Raw genomic sequence first — 6,892 nt, 5'->3', positions numbered from 1 at the left:
CAGGCCAAACAGGAACAAAACCTCACTTCATATAAGAGTATTTATAATGTCCTTAAGCAAGAAAGAAATGCCACAATTGATCAAGACTTTGAAGCAGAAATGAGGGAGAAACTCCTGCTCCCAGTATAAGGGTCTTTCCCTGCCATTAATGTTGGACAACACGACTACGTCTCCTTCCGTTAAAAATAATGGCTAGCGCGGCGGCTGAGATATACATAACACTAACAACATCAGTTGTCGTGATTTTTGGAATGACTTATCGCAAGGAAAAAATAAGTTTTAGTTGCATAACATCGGTTAATGGAAACACCGTCATTTCGCAAGTTTTTTAGTCGACATTTAGAAAATATCGCAAAAGTTTTGCACAAATCTGTAATGGAAACGCTGCTAATGATTGCACTGCTGGTTATATTCACCAGTAAGAGTCGGGTCATGATGGGTGAGTGGTTAAACACATGCTTTCTGCAGGTCAATTTCTCTTGTCAAATGACTTACTACATATCAAATCAATCGCTAGTTGTAGCATTACCTTTTTGGTCTGTGAATGAATCGCCCTCTGATAGTCACACTATAAGGTGTAGAAGGACTCAGTTGATATTGCAGTGTTTTCTGGACTGATGTGAGAGTCAGCAGGAGTTGTGTGAAGCTCTGATGTTCTCCTGTTGCTTCATGCTTTTCTACTTCCTGTTGTGACTGGGATATGAGAGTAAAACAGCCTCTAAAATGGTATTTTTATTCAAAATGTCCAAATACTAAAGGCATGAAACAATGAAGTCAAGAGCAGTGACTAGACACTTTGCTCTTGGTTTTCATTGCGTATTATTTCTGTAATCTTGCTCTGATGTTTGTAGGTCTGGCATTCTTTGAATGAGGAGTGAGTTTTAGTTCTACCAAAGAATGTCTAATAAGGGGAGAACTTCCACTCTCAGTAAACTTCCGGCTTCTGAACTGGTTGCAGTTCCACTCTGGCTCCACATGAGGGCGCTCACAGGACGAGTGCAGAATGAATGGAGGTCTATGGCGCTATACCCCTCAAAATCCACTTTTCTCAGGATATCATTTTTTGTCTAGTAATTTGAATGTTGTATTCGAAAGGAAATGCAAAGAAATTACACATTGCTGGGTGTTGGGTTTTTTAGAGTCACTTATTTTCTTTAAAAAGTCTTTTAAAATGTCAATGACGTCATACACATCGTACGACCAGAGATACTGCTTTACGGCAATCCTTCAGTCACTTTGGTGCTTTCGTGCTCTGCACTTTCTTTTCTCTCGAGGCATCGACAACACAGCTGACACAGGCAAACACACAACACAGCTGACACAGGCAAACACACAACACAGCCGACACAGGCAAACACACAACACAGCCGACACAGGCAAACACACTACACAGCTGACACAGGTAAACACACAACACAGCTGACACAGGCAAACACACAACACAGCCGACACAGGCAAACACACTACACAGCTGACACAGGTAAACACACAACACAGCTGACACAGGCAAACACACAACACAGCCGACACAGGCAAACACACAACACAGCCGACACAGGCAAACACACTACACAGCTGACACAGGTAAACACACAACACAGCTGACACAGGCAAACACACAACACAGCTGACACAGGTAAACACACAACACAGCTGACACAGGCAAACACACAACACAGCCGACACAGGCAAACACACAACACAGCCGACACAGGCAAACACACTACACAGCTGACACAGGGAAACACACAACACAGCCGACACAGGCAAACACACAACACAGCCGACACAGGCAAACACACAACACAGCTGACACAGGCAAACACACAACACAGCTGACACAGGCAAACACACAACACAGCTGACACAGGCAAACACACAACACAGCTGACACAGGCAAACACACAACACAGCTGACACAGGCAAACACACAACAGCTGACACAGGTAAACACAACACAGCTGACACAGGCAAACACACAACACAGCTGACACAGGCAAACACACAACACAGCTGACACAGGCAAACACACAACACAGCTGACACAGGTAAACACACAACACAGCTGACACAGGCAAACACACAACACAGCTGACACAGGCAAACACACAACACAGCTGACACAGGTAAACACACAACACAGCTGACACAGGTAAACACAACACAGCTGACACAGGCAAACACACAACACAGCTGACACAGGTAAACACACAACACAGCTGACACAGGCAAACACACAACACAGCTGACACAGGCAAACACACAACACAGCTGACACAGGTAAACACACAACACAGCTGACACAGGCAAACACACAACACAGCTGACACAGGCAAACACACAACACAGCTGACACAGGTAAACACACAACACAGCTGACACAGGTAAACACAACACAGCTGACACAGGCAAACACAACACAGCTGACACAGGCAAACACAACACAGCTGACACAGGTAAACACACAACACAGCTGACACAGGCAAACACACAACACAGCTGACACAGGTAAACACACAACACAGCTGACACAGGTAAACACAACACAGCTGACACAGGCAAACACAACACAGCTGACACAGGTAAACACACAACACAGCTGACACAGGCAAACACACAACACAGCCGACACAGGCAAACACACAACACAGCCGACACAGGCAAACACACAACACAGCTGACACAGGCAAACACACAACACAGCTGACACAGGCAAACACACAACACAGCTGACACAGGCAAACACACAACACAGCTGACACAGGCAAACACACAACACAGCTGACACAGGCAAACACACAACACAGCTGACACAGGTAAACACACAACACAGCTGACACAGGCAAACACACAACACAGCTGACACAGGCAAACACACAACACAGCTGACACAGGTAAACACACAACACAGCTGACACAGGTAAACACAACACAGCTGACACAGGTAAACACACAACACAGCTGACACAGGTAAACACACAACCAGTGTTAATATCGTTGACGAATAATTTTCGTCATTATTTTCGTCAACAACATTTTTTCAAAGACGAAAACGAGACGATAACTAAATAAAAACTAGTTTTGAATGACAAAAACTATGACGAAAATCTATTGACATTTTCGTCAACGAATAAAAACTAGACGAAAATGTTAGATAGTGACGATTTGGGAAGCGATCCGGTCTGATGTCCTGCATTTGTGGTAGATGCGCACATTTGTTCTGTGACGTGCTGATCTTCCCAGCGGCACACGAGTTGGCATGTCTCATCAAACGTTAAAACATGTAAACGTCTGGGAGAATAAGTAGAGCAGACATGTAGATCTGAATAAGAGTGACGACGCAAAAAATAGCTATATATTCGGTACGGTTTTCTGTGCACACACACCCAACCCGAAGCGTGCAGCCATTCACAGACACCTATACAGCGCGCGAGTATGGAATTGAGCTCTCTTTCGTGTCTGAATCGACAAATACACACAACATTATGTCTAAATGTCCGTTTTGGAGAGTATTCACGTAAATAATGTCGGTTATGTCTTAAACAGTTGTGAATGTATCAATGTGCATCAGTGCAATTGGATCCGCATGTCATTGGACTGACATGATCCGATGTCTTAAAGTGACAGTGAGTAATAAACCTAATGCGGTCTGTGTCCTTAATATTGATCAAGCAACAAAAGAAAAAGAGAAAAGCATTCACTGTTCGTTAATAGCTTTAAAATAAGGATTAATTATATTTAATTCATACAAATAAATATGTCTGTTTGAAAGAATAGAGAATGATGTATGCAAGTTATAAAGAACTCATATAGGCTATCATTCATTGAAAAGAAGACTGTGTTTAGGAAAAGTGGTTTTATTTAATTTTAAGACATTTTTTAAGTTACAGTAGTTAAATCTGTATCTGTATTGCATGTTCAAACTTTAAAATCATTCATATTAGCAGGTTAATGTTTTCTCCGGGAGTATAAATTTTAGAGAAATTCTAAATGAATGCATTTCAATTTAAACCCATTATATTTTAAATCAAAATTTGCTGTCAAAATTAACACTGATGTGAGATTATCTTTTGTGAAAAAGCTACAGTCAGTGTTTTTGACATTAAGAATAAAATAAAATACATGTTTTGTATTACAGCCGTTAAATCTGTGTATGTAGGCCCTATTGCATATTCAAACCTTAATACCATTCCATAACAGACTGATGGAAACATTTAGTCAGGTCAACTGTCGACTAGATTTAGTCGACTAAAATCTGCTAATATTTGTTCTACTAAAACAAAACTAGACTAAGACTAAAAGACTTAAGACTAGACTAAGACTAAAACTCTTATGATATTTAGTCGACTAAAACTAGACTAAGACTAAAAGATTTCAGATGACTAAAATGTGACTAAAACTAAATGGTGTGTTATTCAAAAGACTAAGACTAAATCAGAATTTGCTGTCAAAATTAACACTGCACACAGCTGACACAGGCAAACACACAACACAGCTGACACAGGCAAACACACAACAGCTGACACAGGTAAACACAACACAGCTGACACAGGCAAACACACAACACAGCTGACACAGGCAAACACACAACACAGCTGACACAGGCAAACACACAACACAGCTGACACAGGCAAACACACAACACAGCTGACACAGGTAAACACAACACAGCTGACACAGGCAAACACACAACACAGCTGACACAGGTAAACACACAACACAGCTGACACAGGTAAACACACAACACAGCCGACACAGGCAAAGACACAACACAGCTGACACAGGCAAACAGACAACACAGCTGACACAGGCAAACACAACACAGCTGACACAGGTAAACACACAACACAGCTGACACAGGCAAACACACAACACAGCTCACACAGGTAAACACACAACACAGCTGACACAGGCAAACAGACAACATGGCTGACACAGGTAAACACAACACAGCTGACACAGGTAAACACACAACACAGCTGACACAGGCAAACACACAACACAGCTGACACAGGTAAACACACAACACAGCTGACACAGGTAAACACACAACACAGCTGACACAGGCAAACACACAACACAGCTGACACAGGCAAACACACAACAGCTGACACAGGTAAACACAACACAGCTGACACAGGCAAACACACAACACAGCTGACACAGGCAAACACACAACAGCTGACACAGGTAAACACAACACAGCTGACACAGGCAAACACACAACACAGCTGACACAGGCAAACACACAACACAGCTGACACAGGTAAACACAACACAGCTGACACAGGCAAACACACAACACAGCTGACACAGGTAAACACACAACACAGCTGACACAGGTAAACACACAACACAGCCGACACAGGCAAACACACAACACAGCTGACACAGGCAAACACACAACACAGCTGACACAGGTAAACACAACACAGCTGACACAGGTAAACACACAACACAGCTGACACAGGCAAACACACAACACAGCTGACACAGGCAAACACACAACACAGCTGACACAGGCAAACACACAACACAGCTGACACAGGCAAACACACGTGCTAGAAGAGTTTTTGTTTTGTTTGTTTCTGGTCCTGCTTCGGATGCCACGATGCCATCAAGCTGTATCTCTGGTCATAATCAGTCCTTCACTGACCAATCAGCGTTCATTAGCAGAATGCTAGCGTGTTATGGGCAACAACAACTCAACCTGTAAGAAATCGAAAGGACATAAGTACTCGTTCATTCAACTTTCGACCTATAACCCATGTTGAACTTGCAAAAACCTACAATCAAATCTGAGATTTCTCAACAGCAATCCGGTGAAAGAGACAAATTTAGCCGTCTAGCTCCATAGACTCCCATTCATTCTGAATTTATAAGATATACTGTGTGTAATGATGTGTTTGATTATGCCGTGACTCTACAGAATCAGTGATGTGTTGTGGAGCGTAAACCGGTCAACAGAGTCGTGTGACAGACATTGACTGTAATGATGGACTTCTGCTCATGGACAGGTAATGTATATGATGTGTGATTGTGTGTTTTACTGTGCTAAACATGTAGGTTCCCATCACTTTCTTTTTGAAAATCAAATGATGGGAACCTTAACAGGTGGGGAAGGGACATTTTTTATTTACAATTAACTTTAACTTTTTTTTTTTTGTTCCCTGTTGTCCAAAAGCATAACCGCTGCTGGAGACTGTGCCGGAAGCTCCAGGGGGAGAACGCACTGGTATCCCCCTCCTTTGGGTGCACACCGCTCACACACACTCCTATCGCAGAGACCCAGCATCCTCTGAACCGTGAGGCTCTTACCTGTGAGCCACAGATCTCTTGCTGAGACATGTGAAGGAACTTCTATTTCACTATTTACTTGTGTGTGACCTGTGATTTATAAATAAACCACTTAAAGCTTTCAGCTGTGTGATTTGAACCCAAGCCTCAATCACAGAGGTAATCATTATTCAGAAGCGCATGGCCTGGATTCTGCCATCTTTCCTTCTGCCATCTTTCCTTCATTGTCACATGGGTTCAGAACATTGTTTTGAGCCAATCACCACCAGAGTCCCAATTGTCATGTGACTAATCACAACTCCTAAAACACTGTCAAGATTTGAGACAGAAACTGTGTTGTCTTCGGTGGTTCAGTGGTAGCAGAAATGTTGCTAAAGCAAAAGGTTGCCGGTTCTATTCCAGCTTGTTGTTGCGGTTTTATACTGTGTTGTGATTTCAGACTCCGTTTCGAAAGATAAACGTACCAGGAGAACCGGCCAACCCGTGCAGGCGCTGGTGGCGCAGTGGCGGAGTCATGGTATCACCTTCCCAAGGTCCTTGGTTCAAGCCCGGGTCAGGCGTCTGCACACCCAGAAAACCAAAGGGGGGGGTAGTG

The sequence above is a fragment of the Scardinius erythrophthalmus genome, assembly GCF_964197995.2.
Source record: "Scardinius erythrophthalmus genome assembly, chromosome: 4".
NCBI lineage: Eukaryota > Metazoa > Chordata > Actinopteri > Cypriniformes > Leuciscidae > Scardinius > Scardinius erythrophthalmus.
The sequence above is the reverse complement of the archived record's forward strand: the minus strand, read 5'-3'. Positions refer to the sequence as shown.